The sequence below is a fragment of the Megalops cyprinoides genome, chromosome 19 (assembly GCF_013368585.1).
Source record: "Megalops cyprinoides isolate fMegCyp1 chromosome 19, fMegCyp1.pri, whole genome shotgun sequence".
NCBI classification, from domain to species: domain Eukaryota; kingdom Metazoa; phylum Chordata; class Actinopteri; order Elopiformes; family Megalopidae; genus Megalops; species Megalops cyprinoides.
Window position 1 is genome coordinate 2,083,940 of NC_050601.1, and position 7,500 is coordinate 2,091,439.

Here is a 7,500-nt window from a genome sequence, read left to right on the forward strand (position 1 = left end):
TTCATTTTGCAGTTACACTCTTGGTGTAATCTGCTCTCTGAATTTAGGTTGTGTAGTAACATGCTGCGATGATATCACCTTTTTTTCCTCAAAACATATATTGTGCAGGAGAAGGAAACGTGGTTATTTGATTCATGACAGCACTGTCAGGCTCCTTTGAAAGACCACGCTCATTTGTCAGAAACATTGTGACATCACAAGACCTGGCAGGTTCCGACGAATGACACTGTGACAGTAAGTAAATTCCCTCCTCTTCCAATGCCACAGAAGGTGACACAGAGGCTGGCTGTGCCATTATGGGCGGCCTGACGTATAGCTTTTTATCTTCATGTATTCCTGCTCTTACCCAGAGAGAGAGAGAGAGAGGAAAGTGAAAGAAAGAGGGAGCTGGAAACTGAAAGGAAGATGAATAGACAGAGGGAAAGTGACAGATAAGACACACAGAAAACAGAGAGACTTTTTGACTTATAAAAGCCCTTTATTTCAACCAAGGGCTTGGAAAAAAAAAAATTAAATATTTACATGATACAATAGCAAAGTAAAAAACCATAATCAAACCAACCTCCCCAACACGTAACCCACCGTGAAACCACCCGAAGAAAGCAGAGAGAAACAACACTGTTAAACACAAAGTGCCTCATGAGCCTCAGCATGCTAATTCCATCCTATCCATCTCACTTACTTTACAAAGTACTTCCACCTGATGTGGAGGATTATCATTTATTTTAATGAGCACATACATCAGTTTTATACATGACCCAATTTCACAAATGCAACAGTCCTCTGTTCGTATAGTTCTGTTAAAAATAAAATGAAACAGTGTACCAAAGTTGATCTTCTCTTTCCTGCACACTGCCCTGAAAATAAGCATGTTTCAGAAGAGCATTCTCCTAACTGTGGTGTTGAGTTCTTTAAAAAATATTGAACAGCAGCCGTGATAGATCATTGATAATTGTGAATACAACCAAAAACACGTTTCCTCCATCCTGCTGAAAGGGCATCTGGAGTCAGTAGTGTCAGCATGTACTATGGTGTTATTTGTCACGATACAAGAAATAAAAGAGACGAGAGGGAAAGAGAGCAAGACAGAAAGAGAGATAGTGAAAGGAACACAGGAAGGGGATAGAGGGAGCCAGAGGGAGAAAGGCGGAGGGGAGATCGACAGAGAGGCAATGAAGGCAGTGGGAGAGCGAGAGGGACAGAGATTTCCAGGCCCAAAGAAACGTGCTGATCTGTGTGACTCTGAACGCCAGCACTGGTGAAGAACCATACTTTACAGGACACAGGGTCACACACACACACACACATGTGGCCAGAGCCACCTTCATTCACCTGTTTATTCTCACTGTGGCAGAACCACAAACACAAAATCAGGAAACAACTTTAGCAGCCTCGTCAAGGCCTGGGTCTGTGCATTGCCAATGGTAGCTTACAGGGGGAATCCTATGAAAGATGCACCAACACTGGGACTGTACATTGCCAATGGTAGTCTAAGAGGGGACCCTTATGGATGATGCACCAATACTGGGAATGTACATGGTCAATGTTAGCTAATGGAGGGACTCTTATGGAAGAGACACCTACAGTTAGTAATAGTACAGTAGGCTATGTGACCACAGATGTAGATCCATATTTTTACAGAACCCTTACACAGTCAGACCACTAACTCCTTTGCCTGATCATAGCCAACTTACTGTGTTTCTCAGAAGGACATAAACTAAGACCACTACACTCGTAGAGCCCAGCAAGCTGTATAATATTAAACCACACTTCAGATCACCATGGAAAAGTGCACTAAGGTATCAGAAAGAAAACGAAAACCAAAAAATTTAGATTTCTGGCATACATACTATATCTCCACATTAATACTGTCAATAACATTAATGAAAAATCAGCTCTAATCTCAAATCTGAAAAAAAAATTAAGAACAACCAGAAAGACACAAATGAGGAAGGATAGTTTGACAATGATTGTAGCGAAAATAGGAATAAAACTTGACAATTATCCAATCAAAAATAATAGGATCCAGATTTATGTGTAAATTATACAGAGGCACTTACGTTACGCAGGCTCACACTTAGAGTGAAAAGAAAACAATATACACAGTAATACCTGACACTAATAGAGGAGTCTATTGATTCAAACAAGTTCTGGGAAAATTAGAATCTAAATAAATCACTGCAAAAAGGCATGAGCAATGCAGTAGGGAGATATATCACCCTCTGTGGACAGCTTTCACCAACTAACTAATCCAAACAAACTCACATTTATGAAAAACTAAAGAATTAGCAATTCTGAGCTCCCAGAATCCACTGCATTCTCCTTTCTCCTAGGAAGAGAAATGAAAGGAGGAGTTCAAAGAAGAAAAAAAAAACAGTGAGTCACACAGCATGCCCAAACTGATGCTTATATACAGCAGCCATAAGTTACAGAAGGGGCTATATTACATTATATTACATTACATTATTGTCATTTAGCAGACACTCTTATCCAGAGCAACTTACATAGGTTACAGTTTGACATATTATTCATTTATACAGGTGGATTTTTTGAGTTAAGTACTGACAAAGGGTAAAATGGCAGTGCTCCAGCAGGAAATCGAGCCATAAACCTTTCAGTTACAAGCCCTGCTCCTTACCACTACCCTGCACTGCCGCCTTTTATCTCCAATAAGATTCAAAGACACATCAGCTACAGGAGGTGCGACATCTGATGCTAGTAATTATCAAACCGGCTACTGGTAATGATGAGCTCAAGTGAAAATCATGTTCAGTAGCTTACATATATCAAAATCTTACCAAAACCTCTCCTTTTCCTTAAAGCACTCAGTGGTCCTTACAAAAAAAAAGCAATGTACTATATGGTGGATAATGCATGTACAAGTAAACAAACACTAGTGGGAAAATTCTGCTCAACAGATCAACAAAACAAACAGAACATTTCCGGAAAACTAAGGGTACTTGGGTGAAAATAAGTTTTCCCTGTCTCACTAATAAAAAAAAAAAAAAAAACACTAATCCTCTTTTCAAGCTTGATATGTTCGGTAGCCTTAAAAAACATTAACTGCATTTGTGTGTATGTCATTCATTCAAAACGAGATTTTAGCCCAGATTTCAGACATCCAGAAAAGGTGAACCCCAGACTGAATGCCACAATGCAATTACAAGCCTGAACTGTCAGAACCCAACACATTTCAGACAGTGCCGTTGCGTTCAGGTCAGGTTGCAGGGCTCAAACCCCTCACACCTTAATAAACAAGCATGAAAATAAAACAAATAAAGACCTTTTTTGGCTTCATACAGAGATTACAAGAAAGCTTTCATTCAATTTGGCATGATGGACTGTTTAACTTCTTGACACCGGTATCTATGACATTGTAAAAACTATGTACTCAAGAAATAAGTGCATTTTATCAATGAAGGGGCAAATGACCTCTCTTGGGAGACAGGGACTGAGACAGGACCGAGGCCGGAGTTCAACACTTCTTGGCATTTATGTAAGTGAATTAGCAGCAGTGTTGGAAGTAATCTGCTTCTCTTGGCCTTGCTCTGTTTGACTGTGAGATTAAATTCTTGCTCCATGCAGATGACCTGGTTCTGTTGATACCCATTGGGGCATCAGCAGTGTCCAGATCTGATGAGGGGGTACTGCCAGAACTAGGCCCTGGCAGTAAACATGTCTAAAGCAACCTACGGTATTTCCAAAAGGACCCAGATGTCAGAAAAACAAACAGTATTCTACCACCAGACAGCAAACCCTGGAATTCTGCACATCCTAGCCCAACTGAGGCCTCAGAGGAGCTTAACAGAGAGCTTCAGCTTGTAGTGAGCGAAGTGAAAGAGAATGCCATAAGTAAAAAAGCAGGAATAAAATGTGTTTAAGATTCCTCAAATCAATCATTCAACCTGTTGCTCTTTATAACAGTGCAGTGTGAGATCAGCTCACAGACACATTTTTGCAAATGAGACAAACACCCAATAGAAACTGTACATGCAGAGACCTGTAAAATTATCCCACAAGTTCAAAGCAAACCAATTAACATGCATGCAAGGCTGAATAAGTGCAATATACATTTAAAAAAAAAGACATGCAAAAAAAGGGGAACCAAATTCTGGATTCATTTAAGAAAGAGTGAACCCTATTACTGTCATTGCAAAGGCGCTGAGCTGAGAACAGAGTCCCCTCAGGGGTGACAAAGCTAACACCTGCTAACACCAAGTAGCTGCAGGACAGCGCAGTGACAACAGATTCAGTTTGAATCAACACAAAGCAAAATTACATTACTCACTGGGACACCCAAACAGGAGCAAAAAACAAATTGGAATGCTATCTGGCCCTAAAAGGGGAATACACCGTGACTGACTGTCTGACCACGGTGAAAAACCCAAAACGCAGGAACACTGGTAAAGTTACAGAGTGACTGAGCACAACCTGGCCATCAAGGCTGTGAGACAAGGCTTGAAGACATCCACAGACATGGCCGCCCTAACAGGACAGGCTGTGTTCACTCAGACTGTCATTTTCAAGAGGTGGACACTGAGCTGTGCTTTCCGTGACCACATCTGAAAAGTACAGGGCATATTGCTGACACAAAATAAGGCAAACCTGCCCTGAGTTTAACAGCCTCACAGAGACTGAGAGGCTGTTATTCCTGTTTGGAGAAAAATGGGAATGTGAAGCATATGACAGGCAAGGAGTAAAAAAGTTGGGGATGGCCTCTGATGGGGTCAGGGGTCATCCTAATCACCGAGACACACAGCAACTGGGAGGCACAGACACAGCAGATCTCAGCAGGGAGGCCAGACGGGCCTACAGCAAGCCCATCAATTTACGGAGTCAGGGAAAGACAACTGGAGGCTGTCAGCACCTCAGTACTGTACTTATATGGTTTGTGGTGTATAGACTCACTCCCCCAACAGCTCTCCCTACAGGTTAGAAGCTGTATGATATGCACCAGACCCCCTAAAGCTAAAAAACCACCCCTCATAAAATCAACACATTTCCTCAGCCAAACACATTTGACTCATCACATGAATTAATTGTAGTTATTAAGTGTTAACAATACTAGTTCGTTATATTGTATGTTGAAATACAGTTACTTCCTTTTATCCTAACAGTCGGACAGCCAACAGTTGGACTGAGTGCTCACGGGTAAGACCATCATGCATTTAGAAAATTCATATGGCAACTGAAAGTCAGATCGAGTAGCAGGATTGCTACAGTACTGACCTCTTAGCAACACGCCATGGCAACAGCCTTAGTGCATCAGTGGATTCCCACACAAGACGAGCATAAACAGGTGCACAGCTACTGTCTGAAGTCTCCCAGGCTGAAGAAACCATCGGTGATGACACTAATTTTATGTGACTGCTTACACTTCCATTGGTCCAAAAACGTGTCTGAAATATTGAACCAGAATGCCCAGGAGAGGTAGCTAGGCCTAAAATACCACATACTGCTCTCTTGTTGGGCAACAGGAGCATACTTCCAGGGTAAAACAACAATATATAAAATGCCCCAAAAATTTACATTGGGTGGGGATACATATTCATTTTAAGAATATTTAATGTGGATACACTTACGTTCTATTGTGCTGGAAGTCTCTCTGGATAAGTGTGCCTGCTAAATGCATGTAATGTAATGTAATTTTGAGAAGGTCTTTTAACAACACAATTCCTGCACACCGTGTAGCCGTGGTAACCTCTGGGGTGTTGCCGTGGGAACTGACACAATGGGCCCATCCCGTCACATTGCCATCAGCGGTAAATCACCCTTGTTTTGCTCTGTTTTTTTTTTTTTGTTGTTACCCAAAACACCCTGCTGCCATGTTCTGCCGATCCTTAAACAGCTGAGCCCTCGGCTGCCCACATGACCGAGGCAACACGGTGAAGAATGAGAGCAATGGGCAGGAAGTGTGACACAGATGGCTGATGGGAAATGGAGTCCACTGTTTCCAAATCCAGGTAACCACAACACGTAGCCATGTAGCCATGGACTACAGGAAACATCCTGTTTTGTTCTTTGCTGTGCTGCCATTGCACTCCATCTCTGCTGCTGTAATCTACAACTGACAGGAGAAAGACCAACTGCCAAACTGTCAATCACAACGTAACCAATCAATTCACTGAGGATCATATGATGATGGTGATGATCATGACGATGGCTTTCTTCCGCATTTATCACTAATATGGAAAGGAAATAAAACATGCCATAAAATGTTGTTAATATTGGTAATACATAAACATTGTTTAATATTTCATTAATTTTACACTTGCATCAGCAGTGCATTCCCAGACCTGATTAAATGGCCTCTTCTCCCCTCCTCCTTTAAAACGAATCTAAGCCTCAGTGAGAGCGAGGACTTTCATGAATATTTCAAGAGCACAAATTTCTGCACCAGCAAAATGAAAATAAAACACTTAAACTGAGCTCATATCCCTTTTATTAAAATCCTGTCCAAACAATAAGAGGGAGAGAGAGAGAGGGGAGAGGGAGAGAGGGAGAGAGATGGAAGGAGGAAGAAAGGGAGAGAGGCAGAGAGAAAGGATTGACTGTGATCACTGTGGGCCCCTTCATGTCTTTTCTGATGCTTGGGGAGAGGGGGACATGGCAATGGGGGGGGGGGGGGGGGGGGGGGCATATGCACACACACTGGTTGACTCCCCCCACCCCAACCCCAAAACAAACATTAACAGCCATGTCAAAAACTACAAGTAGGGCAGCCAGTGAGAAGTTAATAACAAAGGATGTTCGGAGACAAAATTCATGGTAATGTTATTGTGATGTCACAAGTGGTGAGGTGAGGTGAGGTGTAACGTTATTGTGATGTCACAGGTGGTGAGGTGTAACGTTATTGTGATGTCACACTTGGTGAGGTGAGGGAGTGGCCATCGTGCCCGTGTGTGATAGCCAACGGCTGTGGCCTGCTTAAACCGACCTGTCAAACGACAGAGCATCTCAACTACTTTCTTTTAACTTTCAGATGTTAAAGCTCTCACCGACTTCCCTCTGAACCCAGCCACTGTCACAGTCCCTAATGTTTAAAACATGGGCCTGAATCATCTCTCTCCCCACTCTATCCCCATTTTTAAGGGAACATTTCCTGCCTGAACAGAACAGAGAGCTACGATGAAACCAAGAGTGGGGATGAACAAAAGCCCGTGGGGGCCCTGGGGAACATGTGACACAGCCTCACCACATGAACGCAGAGGCCTGTCAGTGCTGGACAGGGACGAGCCGGCCGGGCTGGGGTTTTACACAACCGGAAATAACCGGTTTTTCAACACACACACACACGCGCAGAGCAGAGCTCAGCATCTCAAAGGCTCCAGCTGGATTTGACCAAAAAAGTTTGTTTTTCTTCAGTGTGGCTGGATGAGCAGTGGCCACACAGAGGCGGAGTGCAGCGTTAGCCTGTGAGGATTCTCCCTGCATGGACTGTATGCACTCAATTAGCTATTATTTATTGGCTTTGCGGACACTATTATCCATGGTGATTTA

The 7,500-nt window shown here is 42.7% G+C and overlaps 1 protein-coding gene across 1 annotated transcript in view; it reads right to left on the reverse strand.

The window, feature by feature from the left end:
* LOC118794284 (serine/threonine-protein kinase LMTK1-like) overlaps nucleotides 1-7,500 on the reverse strand; it is a 43,801-nt gene that overhangs the window by 23,224 nt on the left and 13,077 nt on the right. The gene's annotated exons all lie outside the window — the stretch shown is intronic.